Raw genomic sequence first — 24,000 nt, 5'->3', positions numbered from 1 at the left:
TATGGACGTGGTGAGAGAGGACATACAGGTGGTTGGTGTGACAGAGCAATATGCAGAGGACAGGAAGAAATGGAAACAGATGATCTGCTGTTGTGACCCCTAGCGGGAACAGCCAAAAGAGAAGAAGATACTGCTTAGGTTGGTAAAAACTTCTTTGAATATAATGATACTTGGCTGTGAATAAGAAAGTTAAAGTTAATCAAACTAAACAAAACTGGCCACCAACTAAGAGGATTTTAATGGACACTTTGAAATCTCTGATAAGTAATAGATACATATGATAGATCAGCAAAAAAAAAATATTGAGTGAAGGAAACAAAACTTGTAAGATATAAGTTCAGATAAACTGAAAAGAGATTGATCAAGTACTTAATGACATACTTTCATAGGTTCATAGGTTAATAGGTTTATACTAGGCTATCTGCCCTAAGGCATTTATAAGCCTAGCCCAAAGTTTTGTGGCTTACGCCACCCCTTATATGAAAAAATACTGTGCCATTAGTTTGTTGTGCCTCTGTCCAGCAGTGACACAGAGATGATTCCCGGGGTAAACCTATGATCTCCCATCCACAGGTCAAGATTTCTCTTGAACAGAGCCAGCGAGGTGCTCTGCCTCACATGGACGGGACCGGGTTTTATTCCACAGCATAGGAGTCTCTGAGTGATAAATCTATCCCTCCAGAACGTCCTATTTATATCCGTGCTAGGTTTAAGTTGCTTGCTCTAGTGGTTTTGGTAGATTTGGATTTTTGAGGTGGAGCATGTCCATTAATTCGGTGGACATGGCCTTGTATGTCAGGCACATGTCACCTCTGAGCAGACGGTATGCGTATGCACTGAATAGAGCTGGAGTTTCTTCAGTCTGGCAGCATATGACAGATTTTGGAGTCCTTATCCTTTTGGTGAGGAACTTTGGTCTCTCCAATTGCTGCAGATGTCGGGTGAGATGCATCCCGAATGGGGCATTGTACTTTCATCATTGGTCTGATAAGTGAAGAGTACAGGGAACAATGACCTCACTAGATCTGGATGTGAATCCTTCATGATCAGGTGAGCAATGTAGAAGGTCTTTCTAACCACTTTAGCAACGTGAGTGTCAAAAGAAAGGCCACTGTCAACCTGGGTCCCCAGGTTCCTGATAACCTCTTCTGTGCTTAGTGGATTGCCACCTATATGGTAGCTTGGGGTTACCTTGTTTTTCCCGAAGGGTATGACTATACATTTTTTGGCGTTTAACTTCAGGCCATGGCTCTGTCTTTTAGTAATAGGTGTTACTTCAACCATAAAACAATTAAAGGCAATTAAAGACAACACAGCTTAGTGACAGTGTAAACAAAAAGCATTAATGGTCACTCCTTACTTGTTATGCTCTGAATATGGACAGTTCTAGTCCATGCTGACTTTTTTTAATCCTTGAAGAAGTTCCATCCAGTTAATGCAATACCTGGTTATACGAAACAACACAATCCAGATTTATATTTTTGATTTTAGTTAGGGTACATTATATTCCAAGTGACAAAAATATAATGAATTAGGTAGGACCTCAGTCTGGTTCTACATTATTTGGAATATCTTTCATTTCATGGGTGTTCACTGGAAGGATTATGTGCAGTGATGCATTTTAGAGCTGCAATAACCAAATGTTTTGAGCCTGTTTTTATCCTGATGGTGGTCTATAAGGCCAGTCAATCTCCTTGCATTATTTGTGGGTAGACAATGAATATTTTGAATATGTTATTTGGATAACATTAATCATGACTTTAGTGCATTTATGACAAAGGTGTCCACCTTTAAATTAATAACTGTAATGTAGTCCCACTGTCAGACATATTAACATCACAGTTATGAATAATCCAAAAGATATTTGGAATCATTTGGGGCTTCATATTTAAACATTCCTGTTAAGAATCTAATGAAAACATAACAAGTGATAACAATCCAACTGGGCTGCAGCAAATTTGCTGAAAACATAACAGATACAACTAAAATATCATAAGAACAAATCCTGTACACTTTGCTGAACTAATGATCAGTGTGTGCATTTAGTTCACGGATGCTATTTTAGGGAAATTCCTGAGAATTCATTAAAATGCCTAGCACTAGAATAAAATTCATGCGGCCGGATTCACGGTGGCTTGCACGGAGTGTACGAGTAGAGTAAGACTCCATGCAGCCATCATGTCCAACGAGCGATCCAGGAACAGGCATGTAGGGGCGTGTAAGAGAGCTCCTAAAACGTCTCCAACAGGGACAGGGCTGGGATATGCAAATTACCTCACTTGCAGTTGAAAGGCATGAAAATGAGGTACATTTGTGATCCAGGAAGCACAAACCTGTCCAAGTAGGAGCCGTGTTAGTTGCAGAAATGTACTCAGTTGACAACTGAGTACCATTCTGCAAATAGCACAGTGGAGCCTTGTCAGCTCCAAATAAAGGTTGCATATGGTTGAGGAAGCATGCCAATGGCCAAATATACGGCCATTGGAAATGTTCCCAGATGCAAAATTAAAATAAAAATACTTTTTTTTTTTTTTTGGTGATTTCCGATGTTTAAGCGTAAAATAAGAAAATAAAAGACACAAACATGGAACTTATGAAAATTGTTAAATTACAATGTAAGGGAATAGCAGGCTGCAGACAACATGGCCACCGAGTAGGGGTTGCTAAGGGGAGAAGCCCAGTCTAAGACATGTAACCAAGCATTAGTAGGCAATCCTATGTAAATGAGTGTTAGGATAGTGAATCGCACTTTTACATAGCAAATGAGCACAGTCGGTGGAGTGTAGGAGTAGGATATGGGGAGTAACAGAGTAGGAGATAGGTGACATCACAAGGGGGGTATGTACGAAAGTAGTGAAGATCATTGGAGCAGAGATGCATGTGTTAGCTGTCAGTTATACATCATGGAAAGAGGTGTGTCAACAGGTAGGCCAGGGAAAGCCAAGAAATGGAAGGTGTATACTGTGGATAACACCAAAGTTTCTTGCTGAGCGGGTATGAGTGCGTGTTGCATGCCTGTAAACTCGAGTAAGACAGACTGCGCGCGTGGAAGCGTGAGTGCATGCGTTTAAGCCGGAGTAAGCATGTATAAGGCTGTTTAAAGACCTGTAAGCGCATTTGCGCTGGTGTGCATGCATTTTATCCCGAATAAGCAAGTATTAGTCCATCTAAGCATGTGTGCACGCGTGTGAGCTGCTGTGAACGTGTTTGCGCTTGTATGCTCGTCACCCCCCCCCTGAAGAAACAGAAAGGACAAAAGAAGAACAACAAACAGTAGGAAGCTACCAGGGAATACTAGTAGAGCAAGCAGGTGCAAACAATTGGAATCAGGCAATTATACAGGCAGAACACCAGCCCAGCCCAACACTTAAAACTCTGCAAACAACAGTGCAGTTTGTTTCTCTCAAGAGACACTGCAACACTGGAGTAAGCTACTAGAAGTGAAAACTGAAAAAGCATCACTCAGACAAAAAATGCTAGGGGCTCCCATTGCTGTTATAAGGCGACATATGCAACATGCTGAGGGTGGTGACAATGCAAATGCTGCCGGTCAACCCACAGTGAGGAGACGGAGAAGAGTGTACAGGCCCAGGGTCACCTACCAGGGGTTACATGAGCTGGAGTTAGTGGAGTGCTATAGAGTGGACAGAGACCTCCTGCAGCAAATTGTTGAGCTGTGCAGGCCATGCCTCACACACAGAACCAACAGAGGGGAACCCTTCCCAGTGGAAGCCAAGGTATGTGTTGGCCTAAGAATACTAGCAACAGGTACCATCCATAGACCAACTGGTGATATGATGGGGATATCACAGGCATCAGCATCCAGGGTACTGCACCAGTTCCTGGATGCCATGTCAGCACATTTCGGTGATCATGTATATTTCCCCACTTCCCATGAGGTATTGGCCAGCAATATGCGTCTCTTCCAGCAAATAGCAGCATACCCTGTGGTAGTGGGTGCAAAAGACTGCACGCATATATGCATCAAAGCACCAGCCGGTGAGCTGGGTAGGGCCTACATTTACCGCAAGGGCCTCCCCTTCATCAACTGCCAGGTTGTGTGTGATGCCCAAGGCATAATAATGAATGTGTGTGCTGGCTGCCCTGGAAGCTACCATGATTTCCATATCTGGCATCTGACGCAGCTGTACCAGACATTTGCCAATGGGGACATCTCACATGGTCACCTAGTGGGGGATGCTGGCTATGCACTGGAGCCGTGGATGATTTCACCCATCAGAAACACACACCTGAACAGGAATGCCATAATGAGGCACACGCACAAACACAAAATGTAATCGAGTGTGTGTTTGGGTTGCTCAAGTCATGGTTCCAGTGCCTGGACAAATCTGGTGGAGCCTTGCAATACTCACCAACTACATGTACCCAAATTGTCATGGTATGTGCCATGCTACATAATATGATTTTGCGAAAACAGCTGCAACAGGACCAGCATAGGCCTGGGCCAAACAGCCCCCCACCATTGCCAAGGCCATCACAATCAGAGCATGACTCAGAGGAGGAACAACCTGAGCCTGCCCCAGTAGGCAGAAGGAGGCATGCCCAGTATGTCTTGGCCTTGGCAAAGAGGCAATGCATAGCACATACACTGGCTCAGTAGGAACCCTGGAAATGATACCTCTCTCTGACTCCCACATATAGTAAAAGGGATGCCTAAGTTGACACAACCTGCTTTCAAACATGTGCAGGGAGTGTAGCATGTGCATCCGAAATAGGCAGCCCAGCAGCACTACCTGAGGCATGATTGCCATGTGTTAAGCAATGTAAGGTAGTGCTAAACAGCATTTACCACCATGTAGTATATGCAAACTTGATGACCTTGAGTATCATCCTACCCTCACCAAGCATGATGCCACAATATGAAGACAAGATGATCAATTACAACAATTGGCTTAAGTATTGGTGTCACTGAAAGGGAATCCAATGCCTGTCAGCCTGGGATGACATGCTCGACAAGACATGATGCTTCACTAGGGATGGCTTTCACCTGTCACCTGTGGCCTTTTGGATATTGCCAAAGGCTCTTGTCACCCCCATAGTGCCATTTTCAGGTAAGGCTCAAAAGACAAACCCACCACCATAGGTATCACAAGGGATAAGAAACTAGAAGTAATGCTACTCAATGCCAGAAGTCTAAACCGAAAGATGCTTGCACTCCAAACTCTCCTCAGCATGGAGAATGTTGATATCTGTGCAGTAACAGAAACCTGGTTCAAGGCTCTCAAGAGCACCCTAGCACTAACAGGTTACACCTCATACCATGCTTTACAGCCACAAAACATGGAACAAACTACAAAAGGAGGGTGAGTATCGATATTTGTCAAAGATACCCACACACCCAGGTTGGTGGCACAGCATGAAGCGTCAGAGACTATCCATGTGCAACTAACAGTGGGTAAAACCGCCTTCCAGTTCATAGCCTGCTACAGACTACCTCTGAAACCCAGGAACTACACTTGGCTTACTGGAGAACACATGAAAATATGAAGGTCTCCCCAAACACCATTATATTGGGTGACTTCAACTACCCAAACATAGACTGGGAGCATTACCCTAGCTCCAACACCCTAGCCCAAAGGTTCCTAGAATTTATAAACTCAAATGCTATGGAACAACTTGCTACCACTCCCACAAGAGGGGAAAACATACTGGACCTGATCATCACCAACATGGGGACTCTATGCCCAAGACCAGAAGTGTATCCCTCACTGGTAAGATCAGACCATAGAGTAATCTCACTGGATATTCACATCCTGACCCCAGCTCATGGCCAGAAAACCACAGTGAAAAATTTTCACTAAAGCAAATGTCACACTCCTCCAAACCAAGGTGGAATCCTTCACAGCCCCTGTGCCTGTGGAAAATATGGCCCAGACCTCAGAACCCTTTATAAACGCATTCTATGAACACCTTCAGGAATGCATGGATCATGCAATCCCAAATAAAACCAAGACCCAATCCTCCAAAGGCAGGCATCCTGTCTGGTGGACCCCAGCCATAAACAAACCATACAATACAAGGAGAAAGCTACTATATGATAGAGAAAAATCCCAAAAAGGGGAGGCATCTCTGATCAGTATTATTAAAAAACTATGGCCACACATAAAATCATCTAAGGCCATCTTTGAGATAAAAATTGTACAGGACACTAAGGATAATCACAAGGTTTTCTTTAGTTATGGTAGGAACCTGGGTGGGAATTCCCAGATATGCTCAGAATCAGTCCAAAATGACAAACAATGCACCAAATCCACAGACATTGCCAACATCCGAACTGACAGGTTCAGTGCAAACTCCCCCTCCCCCCCTCTACCAAAAGGGCAAATATCTGTCCCAGCAGAGTGCTGGCCCCCTGACATCTCAGATACTCAGGTAACAGCCAGCCTCTTCAAAGCAAAATACACAGCATCAATGGGACCAGAAGGTGTCCTGGGCTGTGTCCAACATGAACCCCAAGAAGAATTGAACACAAACATAAAACCACTGTTCAATCTCAGCCTTACCAGAGGATATGTACACAAAGAGCAGTGTACAGCAACAGTGGTCCTTCTCCACAAAGGTTGTGCCTTAATGGATACTGCAAACTATCGCCCCAGAAGCCTGACTAGCTTGGTCTGCAAAGCTATGGAAAGGATCATTATGGACCTCAGAAATAAAGATATTGGGGACATACAGACACTGGATCCTACCCAGTTTGGCTTTGTTAAGGGCAGATCCTGCCTCTTAAACCTGGTTGAGTCATTTGAAATAGTCACTAAGGCCATTGACGAGGGGAAGGTGGTCCACACAGCCTACCTGGACCTCACAAAAGCCTTCCATACAATACCCCACTTGGTCATTATAGATAAGCTCACCAACTTCAATATAAACCCCTGTGTCACTAGATGGGTTGCAAACTGGCTCAAGGACAGAGCCCACATGGTCAGAAATGCTGGAGCCATGTCAGACCCCAAACCAGCTACAAGTGGCATCCCACTAGGCTCAGTCCTGGGACCTCCCTTGTTTGGTATATATTTCTTGGAGGTACAGGCCAACACAGAAGGACTGTGGCTGAACAAGTTTGCAGATGACTGCAAACTGGGTGCCATAATCGACCCTCCAGCTGACACAAGCATCCTACAAAAGGGCCTCATAGAAACACACAACTGGTGTCAGAGACATGTCCTCAAGCTAAACGCAAAAAGGTGCCCACAAATTACCACATAGGTGGTAACACATTAAGTATGGAAGAAGTGATAAGGGACCTGGGGACCCAAGTTGATAGCAATCTCTCATTCGACAACCACGTGGCCAAAGTGTTTAGAAACACATTTCATATAGCCCACCTAATCATGAAGGTACTCACATCTAGATCAGGGGAGGTCATTGTGCCTCTTTACTCATCCCTCATGAGGCCCATAATTGAGTACAATGCCCCTTGTGGGATGCACCTTATCAGACACCTGCAGCAGCTGGAAAGCCCACAAAAGTACCTCACCAGGAGGATCAAAGGGCTCAAACAGATGCCATTTGCTGCCCAGTTAAAGAAACTGCAGCTCCACTCAGTGGCATACCGCCAGCCAGTGGCAATCTGTGCCTGATGTATAAAGCCATGTCCAACCTGGAATCAATGGGCATGCTGCACCTCGGAAAATCTGAATCCCATCAAGCTATGCGCTCAAGAGACGTGAACCTCAGGACTGAAATAAATAGGACATGCTGGAGTGACAGATTCATGACCCAGAGGCTCCCTCCACTCTTGAGTAAACTCCCACTCCAGGTTAGCCAGAGTCCCTCATTGACTCTCTTCAAGAGGAATCTTGATGAGTGGATGGGAGATTGTAGGTTTACACTGGGTATCACTTCTATGTCACTGTTAGACAGAGGCACAGTATACTAACCTTGAAAAATGTCATGGCAAACTCCACTTAAAAAGTGTGTTAAAAGCCAAACACACTCTGGCTAGGATTATAAATGCCCTAGGGCAGATAGCCTAGAATGAACCTATGAACAGAATCACACACACCAACTAGTACAACTGTGGTCAATGTGGAGTAATGTTTGACAATGTCCACCCAAGTTGGTGAATACACACCAATGTTGGACAAGCCTGGTTTAAGTAGGCCATAGCTGAACAAAACTGGCCTTAACCAGTCTGGTCTGCTCAGTATGAACATTTAATGCAGTGATGGGACTCAAACCCATGATACTGTGTACCATAGTGAAAGTATTGGACCACTACACTATGACAGTATTGCAGTGTTCAGCCAGTATGAAAGAATGTTGACAGGTCTTTGCAAACAATCCCATGGAAACCCTGCAGGCACAGCATAATCCCTGTTGAGTTATGACACAAAGGAGTCTGGCAGTAAGAACACAGCATGACTTCCAACACACATAGTATAAATGTCAATATTGGTCATGTTCACACACAACCACAAATGTAGTGGACTTCAGATAACAACATATGGAAAGGTCACACTGGGCATGCTCACACACTTGTATAAATGAGACATGTCAGGCAACAAACCATGGAAAGCCTGAACTGGGCATGCTCACACACTTAGGCCATGTCTGAGTATAGCAGTCATCCACACATATCTGGCAGTTGTATGTGTTAAGCCAGGAACCTCCCACGATACAGCAATCTGCCCTGTGCACACAGTTAAATGACAACAGACACATATATTAATATACTGGAACCCTGTCATAATCAAACATGTTACACGGATACACAAGTTGTTCATAGAAACTGGGAAAGCTATGGCAATAAATACCTGAAAACAGTATCAGCAACAAATATTGTGCATCCTGAACATAAACATAGGTGCAGAGGTCGATACTAGGCTGTCTGCCCTAGGGAATTCATAAGCCTAGGCAGAGTGCATTTGGCGTCCACCTCCCCAGTAGAGTAGCCTACTGTGCCACTGTAAAGTAGATCACAGAAGGCACCCTTTAAGGCTAGTTTGCTGTGCCTCTGTCAAGCAGGGACACAGTGGAGATCCCAGGGGTTAATTTTCAAGTTCCCATCCATGCGGCTGGATTTTGCTGGAAGAGGGTTGGCGAGGGGCTATGTCTAACTCTAATTGGGATTCAATTCCAGAGTGAGGGGAGCCTCTGGGTAATGAATCTGTCCCTGCAGCAGGGCCCATTTAGTTTTGTGCTGAGGTTTAAGTCCCTGGAGTGTGTAGCTTTAAGGGTCTTGGATGTTATGAGGTGGAGCATGTCCATTAAGTCTGGGTTTGACATGGCTGTGTACATCAGGCATAGATTACCTCTGAGTAGGTGTTAAGCAACTGAGTAGAGTTGGAGATCCTTTAGTTGAGCTGCATAGGACATCTGTGTGATCCTCTTGGGGAGGTACTGTTGTGGTCACTGTAGTTGCTGCAAGTGTTGGGTAAGGTACACCCCAAAAGGGGCATTGTAGTCAAACATGGGCCTGATGAGTGACTAGTAGAGGGCCACAATGACCTCCCATGATCTACATGCAAACCCCCATGTGATAAGGAGGGCTATATAAAGGTCTTCGCAATGACTCTGTCAATGTGATTAGCAAAGGAGAGGTTAAGATCTATGTTGGTCCCCAAATCTGTAAATACATCTTCTGTACTTAATGGATTACCACTTATGTGGTAATTTGTGTGCACCTTGTTTTCCCCAAAGGAGATGACTATGCATGTCTTAGCATTTAGCACGAGGCCATGGCTCTGGCAACAAGCATCCATCTCTGTGGACCATTATGGAGGAAGCATGTGTCAGCTGCAGTGTTGCTTATGGCCCCTGGTTAGCAGTCATCTGTGACATTAGTTAGACATAATCCCCCTCCCCCCGTGTTAGTCTGAACCTCAGAGAAGTACATACCGAACAGGACAGGTCCCACAGCTGAGCCCATTGAGACACCAGTTGTAACTGGTCAGCAATTGGACATGGAACCTGCAATTCTGACCATGTGGGTTCCATCCCTGAGGCAGATAGCAACACATCTAGTGATATAGGGGTTGATATTTAAGTTGGTAAGCATATGTATGATGCCTGAGTGGGGTATTGTGTTCCAGGCCTCTGCAAGGTACAGGTAGACTGTGTGAACTACCTTGCCCTCATCCATGGCTTCAGTAACCGTTTCAAAGATATGAACTATGTGTAAGAGGCAACATCTGCCCTTAACAAAGTCGAATTGTGTATGATCCACTGTCTGGAGGCTCACAATGTTTTTGATTATGACTTCCATGATAATACGCTCCATAGCTGTTTCTACCACACTTGTCAGGCTTATGGGGTGATAGTTCCTGTGGTCCATTGTGGCACCACCTTTGTGGAGTGGGAGCACTGTATGTGTATGCCATTCTCAGGGTACATATCCTGTAGTAAGGCTAATTTGGAACAGTGACTTAATGTGAGTGTTCAGTTCTACTCAGAGCTCATGTAGGACACAGCCTGGGACACTGTCCAGTGCCATACATATGCTGTGTTATTTGCTGTGGAGATGGCACGTTTCACCTGTGCATCTGTGATGTCAGGGAGGTTACATTCATTTGGGATGGGTATCTGTACCCTTGGGGGGTAAGGGGGGGTTGTGCAGACTGTCTGCCAGGGTGTAGGCTATGTCCGTAGGTTTGGCATATTTTTTGCTGTTATGCAACAATTCAGAGCATATATGGGTGTTTCCACACATATTCCTGACATAACTAAAGAAGGCCTTGTGATTATCTGTAGTGTCTGGTCAATTTCACTGTCAAAACTTGCAAGTGATGATTATATGAGGGATTGAAAGGTCTTGCCAATACTGTTCAGAGATGTACTCACTCTGTGGGATAATGCTCTGTTATGTAGTAGCATCCTCTTTCTGTTGTACAGCTTATATATGGCCGGGGTCAACCAGACAGGTCTCCTGTTTTGGAGGAGTCATGGTTTTATTTGGGATAGCATGATTAATGCATACCTGCAGGTGCTCATAGAATGCATTTGTAAAGGATTCTGCAGATTGGGCTGTATTATCATCCAGCATGGGGCCTTTGAAGTATTTCACCCCAGTCTTCACAAGTGCAAAGTCTGCTTTTGTGAAATTCTTTACACTGATTTCCTTGGCTGGGGGTGGGGACGGGATATGGATGTCCAGGGAAAGTTGTTTATGGTCTGATCTTAACAATGAGGGTTCTACCTCTGGTATGGAACATAGAGTCCCCATGTTGGTGATGATCAGGTCCAATATGTATTTCCCCTTGTAGCTGTGGTGACTGGTTGTGCCATAGCACATGGATTCACAAATTGTAGTGGCTGTAGGGTGATGTCATTGAGGCCTGAGTAGTATCCCCAGTCAATATTCGTGTACCTGAAGTCAACCAGTATAATGGTGTGTGTGAAGACCTTCATATCCTACACTGTTCCCAGGAAAGCTGAGTGCAGTTCCTGGGTATGGGGGGAATGGTCTGAACTACACACCAAACCAAAAGGCAGTTTTGCACAATGGTAGTTGTATATGTATGGCCTGTCATGCTTCATGCAGTGCTACCAACCCAGAGGTGTGTGTATCTGTGATGTATATGGATACACCCCCTAGTTGTGTTGTGTGTTATAAGTCCTGTGGTCATGAAGCATGGTATAGAACATAACCTGGCAGTGCCAGTGTGCATATGTGACCCTGAACTAGGCGTCTGTTAATGCACAGATATTGTTATGCCCCATACTGAGGGATAGTAACAGATGTACATTCCTCTTTGGAAAGACTGATGATGTCAGCACCCTATAAATACAGCAGGAGAAGGGCAATCATCCAGTAATGCAAATAGCGTGCTGTGCTAATGCGTCTCTCTGAAGTATCATAACATAGTTAGGTAGGGGTTTGAATCCTGCAAATGCTGTGTGTGTGTGGGAAGGGCAGGGGGTGTGTATGTATGCAATTCTCTGTGAAAGGAATGGCCTTTTTGAAGACTGGGATAACACACTAAAAGATGTACATTCCTCTTTGGAAAGACTGATGATGTCAGCACCCTATAAATACAGCAGGAGAAGGGATATCATCCAGTAATGCGAACAGTGCACTGTGCTAATGCGTCTCTCTCAAGTATTATAACCTACAAATGCCATGTGTGTGTTTGTCACAGAGTTTGTCAATGTGTTGTTTGTTTTGCTTTTATTATTGTATGACATATTATTATAACAGTAATTTCAATGCACACATCAGGTATGTGTGAGCCACATACAGATATGTACCTATGACCTTTAATAGTTCATATGTATGAAGCCTGCCACATATGAATACAGTTGTTACCTTTGTCAGCATGTGCTGCAGCTTCCCAGACCTTAGGCCATACATGTATGTTGGTGACAATGCAGGCTACTGCAGTGATCTGTGTCCTAGGCCAACTATGGGACACACACCCATGAAAGCTTTGATAGATTAATGTAGGTAAGGGTTCATGTCTGGAGTATATGGCAGATATGTTAAAACACAGCAAAGTCTGTGAGTGATGGACATCCAGTGTAGGTGTATGGCAACTGTTGCCAATATGCATACAGACACCTTCTTGCTTAGGTGATACACCAAGGGACTGCAGAATACCTTTGGAAATGTGAATATCACAGGATAGACAAGATAACACTTGTCCACATGTGCACACCATTACCCATTTTACATGATGGGTGCTACCACCTACATGGTACTGTTGGAATACTATGTTAAGTACATGCTGATGACAATGCTACAGTTGCATTACAGCAATACAGCATGGCTTGGACAACAGGTATCTGTCTGTATGATACCCTTGTGGTGGTTAGGTGTGCCATGTGTAGAATGCCTTGTAGGCCACTGTATGCATTTGCAGTCATGGATGGACATATCCGTAGTGTGTTGGCATGTACATGAGACTGCTATATGCCAAAGAGTATTGTTCCCAGGGATGTGTGGGGCTCAGTAAGAATGGCTACTAGTATAGTGTAGCACTGCAGGGAGATCACTGACACCGGGTTCCTACATCTGTGTATCAGTTGAGGAGACACCATGTAATGACCACTGAATGTCAGGCTATGTAGGCTGTGTATACTACCAAAATGCAGACCATTGACATTTGGAAACTGTATCACCCACAGCATACTGTCAAACCATGTCATGTTCCATGCTAACCATGTTCACAAATGTACACCTGTAACTCTGTGCTGCAAACATCACACATGTACTGTCCACACCCCAATACATGCAGGCACAGGTACACACAACAGTCATGTGGCACATGTGCAGACAGTACACTTTGGGAATTAACACTGGTGTATACAAAACTACAATGACAATCATAGTGTTAATGCATCATGCATGCTCGGATATACCCACAACGATATCATTTCACTGTACTGTTAACAACATGATAATATTACTACAGTGCTATGAATTCACCCTGTGCATCAGCACCATGCTATCCTGTTCCTGCATCAATGTTATATATGGCAGGACGTGGCACAGTCTCATCATATGCACATGGTGTCTAGTTGGTTTGCCAGAGTCTGCCATTGACACATCTAATCGACATGTATGTGTGCGTGTGTGTTAGTGAGGGACAACAGTACAACATGGGGCAATGTTGATGTGATGTGTGTGTGTATGTGTTAGCCCTAGGTGTTAGCATTATGTGTGTGCATATGCATGCACAAAGTTCCACCACATGGCTGCCATATACGGGTGTTTGTGGACAGCCACAGACTGTACCTGCCAGGTCATACAGATCGCTGTCTCTGGCCACGGACAAGGTACCTGTGCCTGGCAAGGGTGCTATGGACAGTATCAGGTACTAAGCCAGACTGGTTACTGTCATCAGATGCAGTGGATTGTTGACTGGACACATGTCCCTGCTGGGACTGTCCAGAGCCACGTGCACGTGGTCTTCTTGGATGGTCTAATGACAGCACAGACCCAGCATTGCTGGGGCTGGTACTGGCACTATGGGAGCGGCTGCAGGTTTGTTGTCATCCGTGACGACTGCCAGCTGATGATGTTGCTGGCATATGTCCACGTCGACGCCTCAACCATCCTGCACTGTCCTGGCTCCTGGAAATGTAGTTGTGGAAGAGATCTAATGTGCCCCCCCAACATCTATCAATGACCTTGCTGATATTACGGATGGCAACCGCAACATCACGCATAGTGTCATTCATAGCGGTGCAATGTGCTCTAAGCTCCCTCAGACCCTGTCTGGTGTACCATTCCATACGTGCCTGTGCCTGCATTACAGCCCAGAACATAGCTGAGGTTGAAAGACCTCTGTGGGCACGTCTGACAGGGGCAATATGACCATGGATGCTCCCACGAGAACCCCTGGACATCTGCCTGTGTGGTACCATGTCAGAAATCTGGCCATGGCTGCTGTGAGGGGATGCATGTGCCAATGATACCACACTACCCTGGTCAATGCCTACTGTATGCTGTCACTCAGCTAAGGACATTGGTGACAATTGATGTATCGGCAGGATGACTGTGCGCATTGATGGGGTTGACTGCTGTGTAGTGTCAATTGGCTGACCAATGACAGACCCTGTCACACCTCCCTGTGCCATTACACATGTATCATCATTATCACTATCCCCAGCAGTGGCTTCAGGTTCCCTGCTGCACTCCACCAGAGCAACATCAGCACCTGTGAGAGGAAGATAGGAAACACAGTTTACAAATGTGTAAATGATGTTAGCACACAGGCACACAGGCACACAGGCACATGTGCATACAGGCACACAAGCACACAGGCACACAGGCACACTCCTTAGTACAGCAGATACAAACCCAGACACACCTGCAATCCAACACATACACAAAACTGTTTGAGGGTGGGTGGGTGACAGTATCACAAGGGAAAACATCACTGCACAAGTGTCAGCATGCAGATTATGTGCTGCACAGGAACATGCAGTGCAAGTGTAGGCAGCCCTTGTTAATAACAGTATACGTGTACTTGATGCTTGTGTGTAGTTGTTCAGTGATTGTCTCCAGCCTGGGACACAATGTGTACAAGGGCAAAACAATGTTGTGCAAGTGTTACAAGCTGTGGGTGCATATATTTGCACACACACACACACACACACACACACAAAACACATGATGGTGCTACGCAATAACTGCTATGTGTACTTTTGTGGTCAGTGGAACTGGATGTGGTGTAGTAACGTGCGCCATGATCAACACGCTTCTTGTGGTCAGTCAACAATAATGATGTGGGCAAGACAGGCAGCTAGCATGCTGTACCTGAAGTGCAGTAACATGACTACATCCACAATTACACAGCCACTTGTTACATGGGTGTGTAAAGTGGCCAATAGTGAGCATTGCCTAACATGAATGTATTATTTGTTCAAGACTGTTGCACAAATATATGATAGACCTCTGCTCCTCAGGTATATTATGTGTGCTGCATAGATAATAAGTGGGATACTGAGGGTGGGCATACAGCAGGTGTCATAATTGGACATGTGTAGCATGTTAAGGTGTAGTGTCTATGTCAAACACGTGTGTGTTGTGTACTTGTGTATCAGGTATGCCTATCCAATGTCCAGTACTGTGTTGCCACATATGTGTGTCATGCTCTGTGTATTGCATGTAAGTGAGGCAGCTAATGAGAATAATTGGATATGCATAGTCTCACAGCAAACATGCACAGCATCCATTATGCGTAGGTGTGTTACATGTGCACACACTACACCTCCATATGACATGCACATGTCATTAGCAATAGTATTGTTATTACACACTCACCAGCATGGATTGGCTGCCTTGCTGTCACTCCAGATGGACCTGCAAAAATATGAGAGTGATTGCCAGTGGCCACAACTGTGCCATTGATATTGTGAGTATGATAAAGTACAGTAGTACAACAGTTGGCTTTCACAGGTATACAGATTATACTCAGAATATCAATCTTGCAGAAGAATCGGCAGGCTAACAGCTACACACACAGTACACATCTCACACACACATAAACTACCAGTACAGAGAACAGTCAATTACAGATATTGCATGTTACCTGCACACTCCATTTCAACATGCTGGGTGGCTCTGGCCTCCATGATGACACATGTTTGTGGATGTTGTTGTTGTTGGACTGGAGCCACAACACTTAGGAGGTGCTCTTCCACACTGGTGAGGGGGGGGGGTGGATAGGTACCTCACCACCTGTGGCAAGCTGTTGTCTGTGGATATCAGACGCATGCTGCCGGACATGTCTAATTAAATCACTGCAGTGATGGCATACCTGCTCATATGTCCAGTTATGCATGCCTATGTCATTTACCCGACGGCAAGTTCTTGACACTGTGCAGCCCTCTCATGCTGGTTCTGGCCGGTCCTGGAAAACAGCACAGAGAAATTCTGCACCAGGCTCTGGTGGATCTCCTGATCCTCTGTTGCTGTATAAGGTGGGTTACACTGATGCAACATCACCCTGGAAGGAAACGAAAAATATGTGAGCAAGTCATGTGGCACACTTAATATTCTAATGTACTGATATCACTTAACTGCCATATATAGCATATGTCTGTCTATCAGGGGATACACATGTTCAATACCACATATCAGTGCTCAGCCCACAACTATCTGACAGAGCCTGCCACACTCCATACAACAAACTAGTATACACCAGCACTCGGCACACTGTTTGGGATACAATGCACAACCTCACACTGGTGGTATGTATCAAGCTAATGGATGAAGAATATTGTCATCCCATGCAATGAATGCAATGCACATTTACAGTTTCAATGGTAATCCACCCTAGTCTTTGATGCCATACCCCTACCTGACATATGTGCACAGTTGTTAATATAGCCAGAATACTGCTGTCACAGAGTATACATGCTGCCAGGTACACACATTCCCTGTAACACACATGTGATTGCGGCCATGGTACAGGCATCATTACACACACATTACACATGCATATAGCACACAAATGTATGACGACAGAAATGAGCATTAACTGTGTACCTTATAGTACTGTGTGCCCCTACTTACAGATACCTATGCATGAGGTATGTAATCTGTGCAGACTACAGGAAACATACCAGACAGTGTTACCAGGGAATGTGAACATACACCATACTGTAGTGTTTTGGCCTACAACTTCAGGTAGTACAACAGTTCATATGTGAGCTGGATTCAACAGCAGTACCACTTACTCAGCACACATGTATTGCTTCTGCCTACAATGGGACACAGCAGTCGTACACAGGGAAGTACGACACAACATATGCCAATTGACTATGTTTGCATCCCGATAACTGACACATCTTTCTCTGGCCTTACACCTAGGACACAAACTACCATGACAGACACAAACTCACGCTAAGCTATCACACCTTTACAGACCTTGCACACAGTCAGTGTCACACTCATTCAACCTCACATAGCTGGTATTGCACTGAGTACATGTGTGTGTGCATTGTGTCATAGGTAGGTACTATGCTATTGGCCCTGGGCCTAGGGCAGCCTAGACATATGCTACCCAGTCCTTTGTGAACATGTAATGTGATTTTACTTACTCCTGTCAAACGTTTACACAGAGGTGACTCACGGGGCATATTACCTATCTCCATAACATTCATCAGGGGTATGTATGACATCTACTAATAAGGAGCCTTGTTTGTTCATGCTAGGTGGTTTAGTCCAGGGTATGGCATATTTGTGTATAGGAACCTGTACTTCCAGCATGTGCTGTTTAGTGCAGTGACAAGGATTAGGGCCCTAGGTCATGTAGGCTGGATGGATTGTGAGATGTTGCCATGGTGGTTGGCCGACTGGTATGGGTGTGACATAACTCTGCATGTCCAGCAGTGGTAACCTCTGTGTGGGAAGTATGCAAGGCACTCTAGCTGTGGTTTTGTGAGTCAGTCTGCATCGGGAATGTGTTTGAGGGCATTATCAGTCTTTGTTAGGTATGTCTGTGGCCTTTCCACTTGCTGTAGTTCTCATGGGAAGTACATACTGCATAGGACATTGTGAGGTGTAGAGGGGTACACTGACTTACATTTCCCTAGCTGACACACCTTTTGTGATGACACATACCATGTACAGGGATTACAAGACTAGTGTGCCACTGTGGATATTAAAGGGGAGGCTACTGTACACCTGTGTTCCATGTTCCCTTCTGACACTTCCAGTGGTAGGCAGGCAACAACCTATGTGGTAGTTAGTGGGTAACATGTTTTGGAATGGGGAATGGTACTGCAGTATCAACACTGGTGTTCACTCCATGCCTTGGTCACCAGGCACCTGTTGCAATACATCTGCCCCCATGTCCCCCTCTCTCACTCATACATATACATATAAATATATATATATATATATATATATATATATATATATATATATATATATATGTGTAAATATATATACATACCTACATATATGTGTGTATATATATATATATATATATATATACACACACACACACACACACATATATATATATATATATATATATATATATATATATATATATATATATATATATATATATATATATATATATATATATATATATATATATATATATATATATATACATATCTATATATATGTATGTATCTACATATATATATATATGTATATCTATATATGTATGTATCTATTATATCTATATGTATACATATTCTATCTATCTATATATCTCTGTCTATACATACCTCTCTATCTATGTACATATATATATATATATATATATATATATATATATATATATATATATATATATATATATATATATATATGTATATATATATATATATATATATATATATATACATATATATATATATATATATATATATATATATATATATATATATATATATATATACATACACACACACACTTCTTAACATCCATTGCTGTACATATACATGCACATCTAGGCACATAGACTGGCCACCTTTCATGGTGGGAATATCACTTCTGAAACAGCTGTGAGATATACCATTCTGTAATGATATTGCACAGTGTTGTGCAGAATGCATTATGCTGCCCTCAGGCCGTATAGCTGTAGCAGGCCTCACTGGCTCAGTCCCACAGACGTTCACCACCACATGACATATACCTGCACTGCATGCTGTTTTCAATGCCACACACTACAACCTACATTGATATGTGCACATAGCAACCTTCAACTACATAAGTATGTCCAGCCTTCACTAACAGTTGCAGTATGTCCCTTGCCCTATGCATGTCTGCATATACATATAGATACAGACTGCTAACACATATGGAGGGTTCACAGTATGTAGATTACCTTTCAGACACATCATTCAGATGCCAGCAAATACATATCTGTTACATACATTACCTTTGTATTTCTCACCTCTGTCAGTTTTACCTGTTGATGTGTTCCATTTCTGTATTTTGTGGATTGGTGTCTCAGACAGCTTTTTTCATTTGGCTTGCTTGCTTTTTTTTTTTGGTCTCTGTCTCTCTGTCTCACTGTCTCTCTGTCTCTCTCTCTCTCTCTCTCTCCCTCCAGTTGCTGCAATGATATTATTGCATGTGTGGACTGGCAGTACAGGCTGCTTTTGTAGGTATCTGCAGATGTGCATGTGATGGCCTCTGCAAAAATTGGTGGCCAGCATTTAGTAATTGCATGCAGCCTGCTGTGTGATAATTGCAGTTCTCACTGTGATTTCAGGACACTGCTATAAAATGATAGGTTAGGTAGGCGTAGGCCTTTTAGTTTTGCAAGGTGGGGACCAGGCTGGTTTGCTGTGGACACTGTTGTGTCAGTCAGAAGGTTGGTATATCTCTCATATCTGAGGCTGTGTTGTAGCCACAGAAATGCATGTTGTACTGAAACCTGGATGTTGCTTCTTCCAGTTCACTCTTCTCAGTGTGTATGTTAACTCACACCTGCTAATGCTAACACTGTTTACATGGGAGTATGTACTTTCCTGTGGGATTTGTGGATTAACTGGCATACAACAGTAGTTCTTGCAATGTGTTGCTATGGCTTTTCTATTTTCCCTTTACATTCACTCCTTGAATGCCTGGTATTTGTCTTTACTGGAATGTGTTGTTATTACTTTCCTATTTTCCATTTACATTCACTCCTTGTAATGCATGATATATTTCTTTCAGCACTAAGTTCTTGTATGTCTGCTGTGGCTTGGTGGTACTTCATGCAGTCTGGTGAGGCCAAGGTCTGGGGTTTGACGCTTATAAAAGGTATTTTATTTTGCTGCTGAGCAGTACTAGGGCCTTGTCATACAGAGTGAATAAGGCACTTTTAAACAGTTGTAAGCAGGAAGTCAGTGGGGACACCAGCTAGGGATGTGCAGGTTGGGTGTAGGGAAGGTCCATAGCTGCACATTTCTTTAACTGCAATAGCTGTACATATGTTTGACATTTGGTGTGACATTTGAAACCTTCCACCCCTGAGAGAGGGGTGAGGACAATTATGTATATTGTACTAACAATTATGATTATCAGGCACATGCAGTGCTTGTAAACTTCTATACTGTCATTAGTATGTTAGATGGCTACATCCTTTGATATTTCTGTGTTCTACTCCTACATAAGGGCATGCTTGTGGAAGTAATTCTACAGCTATTCGCAGAATGTGTAACAGCAGACAGGCTGATATGCCTGTGTGTTTCTGACACTTCCAGGCCTAAGATACTTTCAGGTATATATTTGACCAGCCTCAGGGAAAGGTACATATCAGTGATATACACCCGTTATATATTTCAGATAGTCTGCAGTTGTGACTGTTGGGTATTTTAAGCATATGTATTACTACACCATTTCTGACATGCAGGTAGTGTCTACTGTAACTTATTGACAGTTACCATTATGTGGGATTCTCCACATTTCTGCTTACTGTTAGTACATTTCATAGGGAGTCAGTGGGGCACAGGTAACATTTGTTTGCAAATCAGGGACATCCCTGTAAATCAGTCACAGTTGGGAGGTCTGGCCTCTTACCTAATCAAATATGGCAGTGTTTATCCTGCTCTGATACTATGTGGGGTTTGTAAGGTGCTACTGTAACATTGTTAACTACTAGCATGGCTGTTTCTCTTATCACACTCATGTAATGCAATTCCACAAGAATTGCCAGCAAAGATACACAGAACAAGCTTTGTGTAATGGCCTTCCTATTTTCCCTTTACATTCACTCATTGTATTTCATGATATATTTCTTTCAGCACCAAGTTCTTGTATATCTGCTGTGGTTCAGTGGTAATTCATACAGTCTAGTGTTTCCAAGGTCCAGGGTTTGAGTCTGAGAGGGGTATTTTATTTTGCTGATGAGCAGACTACAGGCCTTGTCATACAGAGTGACTAAGGCACTTTTAAGCAGTTGTAAGCGAGTTTGCGCAAGTTTGCGTGATGCTTAGCTACACTTATCTAAGCTTAGCTAAGCGAACACAAGCGCACACCCGCTGACTACTGCTTAAAAGTGCTTACTCCCGCTAACACCCACACTAATTTCTTTTAAAGAAAAGAAAATGGGGAAATAGGACAGTGGTGAAAAAGGGGACACAAAGAGGGTAGGACAGTAGGAAAAAAAGCTCGGGATGTGCAGGAAGGATGTAGGGAAGGCCCATAGCTGCCCAATTCTTTACTAGCAACAGCTGTGCATATGTTAGAAATTTAGAGTGAGATTTGACACCTTCCACCCCTGAGAGAGGGGTGAGGACAACTAAATATGTTGTATAGCCAATTGTAATTATCAGTTTACATGTCCAGCAGACATGTATGTGAAATGGGCAGCTATGTATGGGGCGTAATTTTTTTGTGGGAACAGAGTGCCCTTTTTTTATTTTTTTTCAGGCAAGAGTGGAATGTGAGGTACAGGTAGTAGGTATATTTGGGGAGGTAGGTTGGGGAGGTTAACAGACAAGACAAACAAGACACATACAGGGGCTGAGTATGACACATGTGGGGGTAAACACAATTGACGGGGACAGATGTTTGGATATCACAAGCCCATGAGCCCACATATAGCAACAGTGGAACTGAGATCCCCACCCATGGGCAGTTACCACTGCATCTTCACAGCCCAAGCTGGGGCTGTGCTGGGGGCTGGATAGGATGGGCAGGCACACCCATGAGTTGCACCACTCTCGCCTCAAGCTGGCATAGGGGATCAGTCACGGAACGCCTGATCTCACTACTCACCACAGACCGGACCGTATGGAGGGTGAGTGGAGGCTCTCCTCCGGCCATGCTTGCAGAGGAGGGAAGATCCCCATCCCCTGCAGCGCTTCCACCTGAAGGGGGCACAGGGCCACCGGAGGAGGAGGTCCCGGCCTGGGCACTGGTGCCAGGTGCACTCGCCAGATGAGGTGGGAGAGGTGGGGCTGCTGGAACCCACCTTCCATGTTGTCCTATGTGTAGCAGTATTATATGGCATTTTGGATTAGTAACAAACAACACCATTCAAAATTAGTTGTAACAGCATGCATCAGTGTTCCCATTAGCCAAACACACATGAATTCCAAACATTGAGCAGCAAGCATAACAAATGCATATTTAGAACAACAGTGGGCATTCCAACAGCATGTAGGGTTGATTGGTGGCAACAGGCCATCAGGTTTGGATATGTGAACAGGGCACATGCATCAACGTCCATGCAGATATGTATAAACAAACAGGACAAATGTCCATGGGAATTAATTGTGAATACTCATACCCAGTTTGGTGTGGAATGGCATCATTTGTGAGAATAGGGTAGGGTGGAGAAATGTTACATTAACAACTTAAACTACCTATACATATACTGTACATTCCTAGTAGATGCAGATATATATCCCCTACATGTATTAGTACAGTTTCCTGTATGTAACCTTAGGAATGTTGGTGATGGGGATGTTACTGTTACATTAATATACATCCATTTTTATTCATATATGTTCATATCTGGCTGTATTCAGGTAAAGCATCCTGCTACATTTTATTTATATGGGTCTAGACAACTGTGGATGCTCAGCATTTCATACAACCATACTATCTCCATAATGCAAGGGTACAGCAACATATCCAAATTGTGGGACAGACACAGTCCAGGTTCTGTACTTTATTAAAGACATTTCACTCTTTGGTTGTGGCTGTCTCATTCATTTCATTATGTAGCGAATGCGGTATACCTTTATTCCAGACTTATTACAGCTTTCTTGGTAGCTTCAAACTGTCTTTCTCACACTCTCTCACTTATTTCATATTTACATTTCAGCATGGTACTTAATTCTAGGCTTTATTAACATTTATTACTGGGTTACAACAATCCTTTCCAGCTGACTCACTTATTTCACATGGCAGAATTTATAAGGATGTATTCGACACTTGTCTATCCTTTGTTGATTGATTACAACACTCATTTTCAGGCTGAATCAGTTATCTGATATTACAATACAGGTGGAAACTCTATTTGAGACTTGTTTAATCTTTATTACTGGATTGCAATACTCTTTTCCAGGCTGCATCACTTATCTAATCTTACAATACTAGCAGAATCTTTCTTCTGGGCTTATTTGACCTTTATTACTGGGTTACAACACTGAACTCTTTTGCAGGCTGTCTCACTTCTATTCTATAACAATACCAGCAGAATAATTACTAATCTGCCTGGTGGCGCAACCTTGCCAGCCTATAAGCATAGGCTTGCCGATTCATGGAACGAACACCTGCAGCTGTAATATAAATGAAGGAATATTGGAACATACCTATCCATACTATAGGCTAGGATAGCATTTCTTACATAATTAATTACATGGATACTTACTCAGTAGTGGGGCATTGGGCATTTGACAGGCCTCCTAGATCCATCGGTTCAGTTGGTCCTCCTTTTGTCGCTTCAGGTCCGCATGGTGGTGACGGACCTGTTCACCAGTCCTCAGAATGCCTGTGGTACTGGTGAGATAATGTGCCAACCGGTTCCACACCTCTGCCTTGTAAGCTCCACATTGAACCTGGCCCTGCATGAGTTGGCCTTCATGATGGTGGACTAGGAGCCAAACCATATATTTTGACTCCTCAACACC

Source organism: Protopterus annectens, chromosome 4.part0 (genome assembly GCF_019279795.1).
Source record: "Protopterus annectens isolate FY-2018-M chromosome 4.part0, PAN1.0, whole genome shotgun sequence".
Lineage (NCBI taxonomy): Eukaryota > Metazoa > Chordata > Ceratodontiformes > Protopteridae > Protopterus > Protopterus annectens.
The sequence above is the reverse complement of the archived record's forward strand: the minus strand, read 5'-3'. Positions refer to the sequence as shown.